This window comes from Bombus flavifrons, chromosome 18 (genome assembly GCF_040668555.2).
Source record: "Bombus flavifrons isolate JBK064 chromosome 18, iyBomFlav1_principal, whole genome shotgun sequence".
NCBI lineage: Eukaryota > Metazoa > Arthropoda > Insecta > Hymenoptera > Apidae > Bombus > Bombus flavifrons.
This window is the reverse complement of record NC_138459.1, coordinates 5699675-5713992: the sequence shown is the minus strand read 5'-3', so window position 1 is coordinate 5713992 and position 14318 is coordinate 5699675. Positions and strand designations below refer to the sequence as shown.

Sequence of the window (14318 nt, the reverse complement as noted above, 5' to 3'; positions counted from 1 at the left end):
TTGTATTTGTTATCAATATCATTGCTATATCATTTTGTATTTGTAGCTTTATTTATGTAGTATATTTCACTTTTGTTTCTTTAATTGGCGTTATTTGTTGTTGCATCTTGGAACTTTTACCATGCGACAGTATTCGTTAACGTTTTAACCTCCTAAATTCACTATTTATCACACTTGCACTGGAGCACAGTTACTCGCGTCTGTTTACCTCGACTGCTCGGGCAGAATTGTCATTACAATGCAGTTGTCTATATTCTTACAAATATCAAGGTCCGTTTTCTATTCTGTCCGATAATTTTCATTTTTAACGTGTCGAACATTTTCTTCTACATCATATTTCAAAATTCCTTAACGATCACCTTTTACAAATTGACGGCTAGTACCCGATTTTGGATCATGTGTTGTATATACATGGAACATAACGGTAAGGAACAAAGAAAGCATTTGAAATACAACAAGATATTAAAATTAGAGATTAATTACACTCTCGTAGCGGTGCCTGGATCCGCTTGGACTAATTTGCAAACGGTGGAAGTTGTATATGTTAGAGCGATAAGAAGCCTAACGTATCTCTGAGCGACAGATGTAACGTCAGTATTCAATTTAATCTCAGAATGTCATGTTCGAACGAAGTCCATCTCCAATGCAGCTAATTGAAGTATACATCTAAGCGAAACTTTCGGGGTTATTTACATGTTCGGTATCATTTTGATAAAAAGAATCAAGACAATCAACTAAAACAACGTTTTGTCGATGAAATAAAAGATGTAGGTGTTACGTTCTATTTAGGTGTCAACGAGAAGGTAGCGTTAATTGACGTTTAATGCAGCTGGCAATAAGCTCCACTTTCAGCTAACCTGCTATGTGTGGGAATACTGGCACGGAAGAGGATTAAAGTTGTTCAAAAGTAAATTAACAATATGTAATGATTTATTCAAATCTTACTTGATTCCAATATTGACAATTGATTGCCAGATAGACGGATATAAAATTCTTGGATTCACAAAATGGTAATTATTCGGTTGACGAACGGTAACTAATTAATATGCTCGATAAACGAACGATAATTATTATTACTCGATAGACGAACGTTTATTGTATATTAATCGATAAACGAAGGCTAATTATTATTCTTACTCGATAAACAAACGGTAAATATTCTTACTCGATTAACGAACGGTAAATATTCTCATTATGGACTTCTCCGAGTCGCTACATATATACCCGTCGGAGATGAATCAATTCTCACTGAGAATTATAAGTAATAGCTGTTAATTATAGTAACAGCCGATTAATAGACTATCAGTCGGTAAGCGTCGGCGACAAAAAACGATTATTCGGCTATCGGTCGGTAAAGTGTTAAAAACTTGCAAGTCGAAGCATGATGAGAATAAATTGGAGTTGTTGGTCGATATTCTCAATTAAAAGTCGGAGCATTAAAGTTTAAAAAATGAGAATAATTAACATTAAATTTGTATTTGTGTTCAAAATTTTAATCAAGTTATTCTTTATATATTCTTTATATATATGTAGTAACTTATGGATCTTAGAGTAAGGACAAGTAATGATGATTTAATTAGGGTTTATTGTAGTTTAATAAGCGATACTCAATAACAAAAACCGATTACAATATCGTTTTACGCATTATTATCACACACACCTTCACTTCCCGATTCACACTCCGTGACCTCTCAACTCACACTGCACTTCACCACTCGCATTCTGGCCGTTCCAGCATCCCTTTGTCTTTTCCTAGGCCCACCACACGCGTGTTCTGCAGACGCTCGTGGCCAGGCTCACGTAGGCCTTTTCTAGGAAACTATGCGCTTGAAAAGACCGGTGACACATTTACGGACCCGACGGCGCCCCGGCTCTCGCGACATTGTTCATGGTTAACTCGATGTTTATTAGGCCCTTTTCCCGATACTACATATATATCAATCATAATATCAGTTACGATGCTTATAATGACAATAATACCACTTATAGTTTCTGTCTTCATGTCTAGTTATAACATACATTTTACTGTAAGTGTCAAACATTGAAATATCATATTTACATAATTTCTTACACTTCGATACAGGTAAGAAAAAATTGTCATCTCTACAGAAAATTTATTTCAGTTGTATTTTAAATAGTTAAATTCCATTTTTGATCTATATTTTTTATTTCTATCATTTTTGTTTATTGCAATGAAATTATCATATCAAACTATTTGTGAAAATTATATACAATGAAGATAATAGTATACACGACGAAATAGAAAATTTTGTTTCAAATTTATCATCCTGTCATGTTAGATTGTATCAATATGTATCGAAAAGATAACATTTTTTTTCTATTTAGAAGAATTTTACAATCAATTCTACTTGAGAATTATATGTAAATTATTCTGGTGTGGTATAACTTGAATAATAAATGATTATCGTATGTTTGATTCCCGTTGAATCTAATGCTTAATTCTAGAAAAGATAACATTTATGTGGATTAATTATTTTTCAATACGTACACTATGAATATCGGTGCAAAATTTTTCATGATTTTCTATGAATTAACATATTTTGAAATCTATCGGAATTAACTAAATATTTCCGCTTCTTTCGTAGATTCTGTAGATGTATTAAGGGGGTGTCCTGAATTAGAACGTTCTACAACAGCGTCTTTTTCTGATTTTTTTGGAAGGGAAAGAAAGAAACGAATTTGTTGAATTTTGAGGTATGATTTTATATATATTTAACGAATACAAACAAATTTTGTTTAAAGTAAAAAGAAAAATTATAACAGATTTCTAAGCCTATTTCATGGGCTGCAGGATTCAATCGGCGGGGAAGATCCACCTCGTAATTCTTGACCGTAACAGAAAACCAAAAAAGGAGTAAATTATTATATATTTTTCTAAGAATCTAAATCTAAATCTTGAGGTTAAAATCTTCTGTTACAAATTATTAATTAGACCTATTTATAACTTATGCTAATCCCATATGTTATAAAATCTCTGCCAGTGCGATGGAAAACGCAAGGCTAGGCATCTTGAAAATAAGAGCATTAGAAGAGGCAGGAATTCTTTTAGAACAGCCATCTCTTATTACAAGAATTATAGCAGCAGAAATATATTATTAAGAGCTTCATAATAGATTTAATAATAATGATTTAATTAAGGGAATTATTTACCTTTATCCCTTGTATCTTGAGAGGGCTATGAAAAATGTACATCTCCTTCAAGAAGCTAATTAGAATACTTCCTATGATATGCATTGCCACATTAAGAAGCAAATACTTTCCAATCAGCTAGAAGCTCGGCGGGGCAGCCAGCTACGCTCGTTAAGGCCCAGAATTGAAGACGACGCGTCGCGAGTTCGAATCCTCGGCATTTGAGGCATTAGAAAAATGAACGGGAAACCCAAAATTTCTCTTTACAACAGGCAAGCGGTCAGCCCCTCCCTTGCTTGAACTGTGGGTGTACTTTCTGGGAGTGCGCTTGGTAAAGGTGTTTGGTGATAAGCACCAAGGGGCCCGAGGACCACATTCGTGCACACTGGTCTACCGTCGTCCCGCCCGTGGAGGTTTTAGCCGGTAAGAATCCGGCACTACCTTCTGCCCATCTGCACAAGGGTGGTAAGGTGTCTATGAAGATTTCCTCCACGTAAAAAAAAAAAAAAAAAATTTTTTTTGTAGTACGAAAGGAGACACGTTTAACACTCCCGTAGACAAGGATGGAACACATATATAAATGGTAAGGCACTGTCGCCTCTCGGCGGCACCTATCAGATCTTTTTGGAGGGACTGCCAAGGGATTATGCTATCCTTCCGGATAATGCAGGTGCTAATAATTTTTTCTTACCGGCGCATAATCTTTATCAACTTTTTCTTGTGGCAAATGATCTTTACAGGCACATCCTTTTGAGCATTGCATTTCGAACAATATATTAGATGCGAATCTAGATGTTTGATCCATTGACATCATGTAATCGAAAACGAAATAGACAAATAAATTTGATATACAACACAGTATTACTGAGTAAATTTACACTATTAATTATCAAGTTGCAGACGAACAATATAATCATAGGCAAAACGAGTAGCGATAATACCGTAAACAGTTTATAATGTAATTAGACATAATGTTCCTTATAAGCTTGTAAGAAGTTTCTATTTGTAAATCGGTTAGTTAATTATTTTGTTTTATTTTATTTATATTATCATATATTACTTTATTTCCTTTTATTTTATTTCATATTTTTTTATCTCATTTATTTATTTTATTTCATCAACACAATATTCGTATGCCCTAAGAAAGCATAAAATAATCAATGCAAATATTGTAATTATATATAAGAAATTGTAATCCGTGAGTACTGTAATTTTAAAGCCATTGGTTTGAATTCATTATAACTAATATTTTATTGATCTGCGGCATTTCAGTTAATATCATACCATTATGTTATTATTATTATTATATTATATTATTATATGGTTATTATTATTTTAAAACTGTTTTGTGAATGAACGAAAAAATGGTACACGAAATACAGTTATTTATCGAAATCATTACAAAGTCACGTAGTATCTAAACACACGACGCAATACTGAAAACTCGTTTGTCGGAAAATAGCAGCATTGTTGTCAATGATATTAGCATAGTCGCCTGTGCTATGTGTATCAACACAAGCGTCGGACGCGTGTATCAGCTGATGTTGCTATGCCAGTGGTGCAGACAGGCGATTGTAACGCCAATACACATCAGAGACCAGGCCACTCACCGCGGAGCCTTACGGCGTACCGTCAATAGTCTTAAATACCAATAAATAGATATATAGTCATATAGTCATAAATCCCAGCAATTTGCTAGGGTCCTTCAATGCCGACCAAATATCTTTTTTTATCGGTTTTTAACAATTATTGTCTACTACGACTTGATAAGAGAAAGTTGGTTTTCTTCACATCTGGTATATTCCGTTAGCAACTTTCTCGCGAGGGCGGCTAAAACCCTTCCTGGTCCACCAACCGTCTTATTACCCAATCGGAGACGGTGTCTACTGCCATTACTGCTTGAACCGGAATTGTCATCAACAAATCCGATGGTCCCGTGTCCTCAGACTCACCCACCCCTAGCCTTCCTCGGACACACCTATCGTCAGTAAGACTCACTTATTCTGTGTCCTCAGAATAGTCATATCTTTACCTGTCTCTATCCTTATATCAGTCGCGTATCATTGTAACTAAGTCTTACCTAACGTGGTTGGAGTGAATTGTGATTTATGTTAATTCAGTGTGTATTACATTGTGCTTGCTGAATTCATAATAAAGTTTAATTAAAACAAAATCAATAGTTGTGTTACGACTCAGCTATTCTATTTCATCAACCAACCCTTAAAATTTACGTGACACGATCAATGTCGGCTATACAATTCGGATTTAAGACTCAGACTGCGGATTTCAGACGCAGTACGGCTAAGGAAATTCCATCTTTAGACGATTGTCAGACATGTACTTACATGCGTTTAAGGAGGCTTCAATATTTGAAAATTTTTGAAAATCAGTTGGAAGTAATATTTTCAGAATTAAAAGGCAGACGTGTGTTTATAATTTCCAACATCAGAAAGTATTGATTTTTTATTGCGAACGAAATTTCATTTAAATGTGTTAAACCTTACACATTAAAGCTGCAAAGGAGCAACTCGATTACAAAAATAGTTTCTGAATTCCATTTTCAGGAAAATGAGCAATTCACGTAAATTATATGATTTGCCACTGAAAAAAATTCCTAATTTTGATGTCAAAAAATGATCGGTTTGATGTGAAATGACCCTGATTGGAATGCAGAATCGTGCTTCTTCATTGTTTCAGTATATGCAAATGCTCTGAGCCATACTATCAGACCCTACCATCTGATGCAGATACTGTCTTTTCTATCGTTACTTAGTATTGTATCTGGCACTTCGACACTGAAAAAAATGAGCTTCTACATTTTCTTCCTGTGATTCTTGCTGTTCTTTATTCGATTTAATTTAGTCAGCTTTTCGTAACAGCCTATACCTACAATTATAACCAAGCGTACAGGTAGATAATACATAGATAGATAATGAAAAATAAATAATAAATAAATAGATAATAATGTATTAATTAATTAAATGCTTCAGATAGAACATTTTAATTTTATAGAAGAAGCGAAATAGGGAATTTTTATCTAGAAACGACTTGAAATCGTATTATTGAGGTATGTATAATTTTATGTGCTAAACTAGGTTAGTTGCGTGGTTGTGATACTTTTATGTAAATATCAGTGTGTGCAAGCATGTGCGAGGGCGGCGTCTCGAAAACAAAGGAATGTAAACTGTTGAGTTAACAGTCTGGTATGGAAGAAAGTGCTGACACGCGTGCAAGTGTGTATCGATGAATATCTTTGAAATCGTTTATCAAATAAATGTATAACTATTCTAATATTAATTCCAAGTGTAAATTTAGTGTTCCTATATCATTATTTCGGCTATTAATATCCAAAATTCTCAACACATATTTAATTAATATTTTTAAATATACGTGCAACTTATACGTAAACACAAACATAGCAAGGAGTAAACAAGGAATAGAAACGATAGCTAGATAAGTTTGTTAAGAAATTGGTGGTTTCGTAACAACATATATACGTGGTTATACAGTAAAATGTCCTATCTATATTTATAGGTAGGACTATCTAATTTACGATACTTTGTAATAGAACATTATAAATTGGTGAAAACATCTAAAAACAATTAGAATAAATTAATCTGGCTGTTTCTAGATCCCTATAAGCTACATAGGATTTTCTGACTTTGTCTAAAAGGTAAAAAATATGAATAACTTTAAATATTTCAACCAGTGGCCGAAAATAACGATTATTCCCAAAATTCTTACGAGAGAAGTTATTTAAAAAAAAGTTAACTCTCCTTGGCAATAAAAAAAATCTACTAAATTATAAAAGATGTTTTGAAAAAATTAAGTGATTAAAAAATATTAATTTTCGAGTGTTCTGATTACGAATAATCATTACGAATGATGGACTTTCGGTTTGGTTCGGGTCGTTGGTAACACGCGACGGAGAGCTCTGCGGAAAAAGTGAAGTGTGAAGGGAGAAAGGAGAAGGAAGCACAAAGTGACACGAAGAAGGGAAAATAAAGGGTGAGCATACGACGAGAAAGTGAAAAAAAGGCGAAACGAAGACAGGAACGAGAGAGAGATACAAATAAGCAATACTAGAAGCGAAGAGGTTCGGAAGTCAGAAGCACGGCAAACAAAGTAAGGTAGGAAAACGACAGATGGCGACAAACAGAGGAAGACCAAGGAACACGGGTATAGCGGATGATAAGGCAGATTTCAAAAATACATTGGACAAATACAGCTTGTGAGAAAAATGGACACCAAACCGGGGTGAAGGGAATGGAGGTAATGATGGAAAAAATGGAGAAAATGAAAAGAGGATTGGAGACAATGATAAAGGAAATAAAAGGTATATTCGAAAAGCAAGTGGCGGTGTTGAAGGGGGAAATGAAAGAGGAAAGAGAAAGAAGGGAAAGAGAGAAAGAGAGTGAGAGAGAGAGAGAGAGAGAGGGAGGGAGAGAGAGAGAGCCAGAAAGAAAGGAGAGTGGGAAAGGGAAAAGAAAGAAATATTGGGCAGAATCAGAAGAATCGAGGAGGAGAAGGACAGGGCAGAGAGAGAGAGAGAAAGAGAAAAGAAGAAGGAACATAGTAATCAAAGGAGTAGACTGGAACGAAGGAAGCAATGAAGAGACAGTAAAGGAGTTCATAAGAGAAAAACTGAAAATAGGGGCAGAAGTAGAAAGAACACATATGATAAGGGTGAGGGAGAAAAAGGCAATAATAGTGGCGACGATGTAATCAATGGAGGAAAAAATAATAAATTAAAAATAAAAATAATAGTGGAAAGAAAAATAGTATACAATGATAAGACGTATACGGCAATGGTGGTTTATAATCAAGACACAAAAGGGACATGGAAAGAAATAGAAGAAGAGAAGACGGAAGAGAGGAGGAAGTGACGATCATCGGCGAAGACTGGAACGCAGGATCGGAAGAAGAGGGAGGACCGATAAACGAGGATCTAGGGAAAGGAAAAAACAGGCGATCAAAAGACAAGACGATAAACATGGAAGGAAAATCTCTGCTAAAGTACCTGGAAGGGAGGGGCTGGGTGATAATCGATGGAAGAGATAAAGAAGGGGTGCAGTAGACATATGTTGGGGAGAGAGGAAACTCAGTAATAGATTATTTGATTGGCAATCAGGAGGCGACAGAAGAAATAATCGACATGAAAGTAGGAAAAAGAACAGAGCCGGACCACGTGCCGTTAGAAATAGAAATAGGGGGGCCAGATTCATAAAAAATGAAGGAAATGGGGTATGGGAGAGTAAGCGTGGTACGACAAGGAGTGGAAAGAGAGAAAAAGAGAGATGAGAAGGAAGATGACAAAGTTTATGAAAGGAAAATGCAGCAGAGAAGCGCCCATGAGGGAAGAAAGAAAAGAAAAGAAGAGAAGGAAACGAAAGCAACGGGGAAGACGGATTAGAAAATGAGGTATGAAATTATGCACCGAAGGAAGTGGGGGAAGCGTTATGGGAGTTAAGGAAAATATGGAAATAGGAAGGGTGTACCAGAAGATTGGAAAAAAGGAGTAATATGTCCGATATGTAAGAAGGGGGACAAGAGAGTAGCGAAGAGCTACAGAGGAGTAACGCTAATGGATACAGCATACAAGATCTATGCAGGGATACTGGACGAAGGACTGAAGGCAGAAATTGAAAAGAAATTGGAAGAGAGCCAATTCGGATTCAGAAAAGGAAATGCAATGACCGATGCGGTTTTTGTGATAAACTACATCATATACGAGCAGCTAGGTAAAGAAAGAGGGTTGCCCGACGTAACAGCGTTCATTAAACTCATTATTCGTTAAACTTATTATTCGTCAAACTTATTATTCGTTAAACTCAATATTCATTATACTTTGTAAAAGTCTTGTTTATTCGTGTAAATATAATCTCTGCTTCGTAAAACGATGGCTAATTCAAACGAAGAATCGTTACGCACCCTAAATTCTAATGTTAACCCGACAGATATATAACCTTGGTTATGAATACTTTAAATCGGCACAATAATTGTTATAAGTATATAACAAACATTTGTCGTACAGTGATACGCATAATCGGTAAATATTTCCTACGCTAATCTATAAATCTAAGGAATCTCAGAAAATAAATGCTTCAGATGGAATATATCCGGATTTGCAGATAACTTCTAGATACTGTTCAGTTTGAAAACAAACACAAGGAATGTATGGATAACGTGGAACATCTCGTATCTTATTCCAAAAATTACGAGCTGAGGTGGTTTATTCTACGCGTTGGTTGGTTTATTAAAGAGACGAGTGATAAAATTGTAATAGTCAGTGTATATTAAAATCACTTTAAATACAAGTACAAAGATAGCGTATGCCGGTTGTTATCGTCGTTCGCTCAATGCTACCGTTCAACTCTACGCTTGCTATTCCACAGTAGGACTCGTTATAATGATTCGTTATAATGATCGTCGTAGAGAGGACGTTCGTCTATTCATATCGACCGATGATATTATAAAAAGTTCAAATGTAACTCCGGATGACGATTAGAAATAAAAGCAATAATGTTTTGTTCGGAGTTTGTTTACCTTTAGACCTAGCAAAGTAAAACAGCGTTGTCACTCCAAGGCACAACGATACGATCCGCCTTAAACGTATGTAAGTACATGTCTGACAATCGTCTGTTCCTGTAGCAAACTGCAGACGCAAGTATATTGCAATCAATTTCGATCATGTTTAAGAAATGTCGACAAAATCTTTTGTTTCTTTTCAAGCGAATGAAACTCTATTAGAATATATTGCGAGTAAATGTGTTCTGTATTTTTGTGCAGCGTGCAAAGTTTAAAAGGATATACTAATCCTTTCTTGTTATTTATACAATTGGTATACAACATAACACGTTTGGATATTGATCAAAAATTCATTTTTGATTGAAAATAATCTCACCCAACCATTTATATATGTGTTCCATCCTTGTCTACGGGACGTGTCTCCTTTCGTACTACAAAAAAATTTTTTTTTTTTTTTTTTTACGTGGAGGAAATCTTCATAGACACCTTACTACCCTTGCGCAGACGGGTAGAAGGTAGTGCCGGATTCTTACCGGCTAAAACCTCCACGGGCGGGACGACGGTAGACCAGTGTGCACGAGTGTGGTCCTCGGGCCCCTTGGTGCTTATCACCAAACACCTTTACCAAGCGCACTCCCTGAAAGTACACCCACAGCTCAAGCAAGGGAGGGACTGGCCGCTTGCCTGTCGTGCAGAGAAATCTTGGTTTTTCCGTTCCTTTTTATTTTTCTCCTCTGGAATACCGAGGATTCGAACTCGTGACGCGACGTCTTCAAGTCTGGACCTTAACGAGCGTAGCTGGCTGCCCCGCCGAGGTTATAGCTGATTGGAAAGTATTTGATTCTCTATGTGGCAATGCATATAGGAAGTATTCTAATTAGCCTGTTGAAGGAGATGCACGTTTTTCATAGCCCTCTCAAAATACAAGGGGTAAAGGTAAATAATTCCTTTAATTAAATCATTAGTATTAAATCTATTATGAAGCTTTTAATAATACATTTTTGCTGCTATTATAATTCTTGTAGTAAGAGAAGACTGTCCTAAAAGAATTCCTGCCTCTTCTAATGCTCTTATTTTCAAGATGCCTAGCCTTGCGTTTTCCATCGCACTGGCAGAGATTTTATAACATATGGGATTAGCATAAGTTATAAATAGGTCTAATTAATAATTTGTAACAGAAGATTTTAACCTCAAGATTTAGATTTAGATTCTTAGAAAAATATATAATGATTTATTCCTTTTTTGGTTTTCTGTTACGGTCAAGAATTACGAGGTGGATCTTCCCCGCCGATTGAATCCTGCAGCACATGAAATAGGCTTAGAAATCTGTTATAATTTTTCTTTTTACTTTAAACAAAATTTGTTTGTATTCGTTAAATATATATAAAATCATACCTCAAAATTCAACAAATTCGTTTCTTTCTTTCCCTTCCAAAAAAAATCAGAAAAAGACGCTGTTGTAGAACGTTCTAATTCAGGACACCCCCTTAATACATCTACAGAATCTACGAAAGAAGCGGAAATATTTAGTTAATTCCGATAGATTTCAAAATATGTTAATTCATAGAAAATCATGAAAAATTTTGCACCGATATTCATAGTGTACGTATTGAAAAATAATTAATCCACATAAATGTTATCTTTTCTAGAATTAAGCATTAGATTCAACGGGAATCAAACATACGATAATCATTTATTATTCAAGTTATACCACACCAGAATAATTTACATATAATTCTCAAGGAGAATTGATTGTAAAATTCTTCCAAATAGAAAAAAAATGTTATCTTTTCGATACATATTCATACAATCTAACATGACAGGATGATAAATTTGAAACAAAATTTTCTATTTCGTCGTGTATACTATTATCTTCATTGTATATAATTTTCACAAATAGTTTGATATGATAATTTCATTGCAATAAACAAAAATGATAGAAATAAAAAATATAGATCAAAAATGGAATTTAGCTATTTAAAATACAGCTGAAATAATTTTTCTGTAGAGATGACAATTTTTTCTTACCTGTATCGAAGTGTAAGAAATTATGTAAATATGATATTTCAATGTTTGACACTTACAGTAAAATGTATGTTATAACTAGACATGAAGACAGAAACTATAAGTGGTATTATTGTCATTATAAGCATCGTAATTGATATTATGATTGATATATATGTAGTATCGGAAAAAGGGCCTAATAAACATCGAGTTAACCATGAACAATGTCGCGAGAGCCGGGGCGCCGTCGGGTCCGTAAATGTGTCACCGGTCTTTTCAAGCGCATAGTTTCCTAGAAAAGGCCTACGTGAGCCTGGCCACGAGCGTCTGCAGAACACGCGTGTGGTGGGCCTAGGAAAAGACAAAGGGATGCTGGAACGGCCAGAATGCGAGTGGTGAAGTGCAGTGTGAGTTGAGAGGTCACGGAGTGTGAATCGGGAAGTGAAGGTGTGTGTGATAATAATGCGTAAAACGATATTGTAATCGGTTTTTGTTATTGAGTATCGCTTATTAAACTACAATAAACCTTAATTAAATCATCATTACTTGTCTTTACTCTAAGATCCATAAGTTACTACATATATATGTCGGGGTGAGATTGGAATTTTGGGCGCGTGACAATTCTTCACGTGAGTTATCCATTGTTTAACACAACTAAGATTATATTTTTACGTATACACAAGTCTATTACAAAGATTAACAAATAATAAGTCTAGAGAATAATAAACTTAGCAAATAATGAAGTTAGCGAAAAATATATTGAACGAATAATAAATTAAACAAATAGTAAAGTTAGTGGATAATAAGTTGAACGGTTAGTAAGTCTAACAGATAATAAAGCTAATGAATAATACGTTTAACGGATAGTAAGTTCAATGAATAATATGGTTTACAAACAATAAGTTAATAATCGTTATAAACAATAATTTTGAATTCAAACGAATCCACGATCAACGGGATGACTCCTTACTAAGCGTAGACTGATCTTAAGCACAGAAACACGACGTGTCACTCTCTAAAGCAGTCACAAGACGAATGCCAGTCTCGTGGAGATTTTTCTCCCTGTACGATTGCATTTTGTTTTCTATACCCGTTTGGAAGCATCGAGAAGGTTCCAAACGCCGTTGCTAGGCAGTTTCTGCCTGGAGTTTTGATTACTAATACAATGTATGTCCCATTGCATCGGCACCTCCGAGGCAACATCACACGTGGCTAGGCCCGCTCTCGAGGTCGCATGCCGCCACAACCACATTTCTCGGAAAACACATACAACCACTCCAGACCTCCGTTAGATAAAACATCCATCCCGTGACCGTGGCTACGTTCGGCGACCAATTGTCGCCTCGAACCCAATCTTGATATCACAAATCTCGAACAATTATTCTCATTTTTTAAACTTTAATGCTCCGACTTTTAATTGAGAATATCGACCAACAACTCCAATTTATTCTCATCATGCTTCGACTTGCAAGTTTTTGACACTTTACCGACCGATAGCCGAATAATCGTTTTTTGTCGCCGACGCTTACCGACTGATAGTCTATTAATCGGCTGTTACTATAATTAACAGCTATTACTTATAATTCTCAGTGAGAATTGATTCATCTCCGACGGATATATATGTAGCGACTCGGAGAAGTCAGTAATGAGAATATTTACCGTTCGTTAATCGAGTAAGAATATTTACCGTTTGTTTATCGAGTAAGAATAATAATTAGCCTTCGTTTATCGATTAATATACAATAAACGTTCGTCTATCGAGTAATAATAATTATCGTTCGTTTATCGAGCATATTAATTAGTTACCGTTCGTCAACCGAATAATTACCATTTTGTCAATCCAAGAATTTTATATCCGTCTATCTGGCAATCAATTGTCAATATCGGAATCAAGTAAGATTTGAATAAATCATTACATACTGATAATTTACTTTTAACAACTATAATCCTCTTCCGTGCCAGTATTCCCACACATAGCAGGTTAGCCGAAAGTGGAGCTTATTGCCAGCTGCATTAAACGTCAATTAACGCTACCTTCTCGTTGACACCTAAATAGAACGTAACACCTACATCTTTTATTTCATCGACAAAACGTTGTTTTAGTTGATTGTCTTGATTCTTTTTATCAAAATGATACCGAACATGAAAATAACCCCGAAAGTTTCGCTTAGATGCATATTTCGATTAGCTGCATTGGAGATGGATTTCGTTCGAACATGACATTCTGAGATTAAATTGTATACTGACGTTACATCTGTCGCTCAGAGATACGTTCGGCTTCTTATCGCTCTAACATATACAACTTCCACCGTTTGCAAATTAGTCCAAGCGGATCCAGGCACCGCTACGAGAGTGTAATTAATCTCTAATTTTAATATCTTGTTGTATTTCAAATGCTTTCTTTGTTCCTTACCGTTATGTTCCATGTATATACAACACATGATCCAAAATCGGGTACTAGCCGTCAATTTGTAAAAGGTGATCGTTAAGGAATTTTGAAATATGATGTAGAAGAAAATGTTCGACACGTTAAAAATGAAAATTATCGGGCAGAATAGAAAACGGGCCTTCATGTTTGTAAGAATATAGACAACTGCTTTGTAATGACAATTCTGCCCGAGCAGTCCAGGTAAACA

The 14318-nt window shown here is 35.3% G+C and overlaps 1 long non-coding RNA gene and 1 other non-coding gene across 2 annotated transcripts in view; both read left to right on the top strand.

Annotated features, from left to right (window-relative positions):
• Positions 1–14318, top strand: part of LOC138189136 (uncharacterized) — a 230225-nt gene that overhangs the window by 178794 nt on the left and 37113 nt on the right. The window lies entirely within an intron of this gene.
• Positions 3670–3776, top strand: LOC138189189 (U6atac minor spliceosomal RNA). Its single transcript, XR_011175953.1, has one exon. It is a non-coding gene; the product is annotated as a U6atac minor spliceosomal RNA (small nuclear RNA).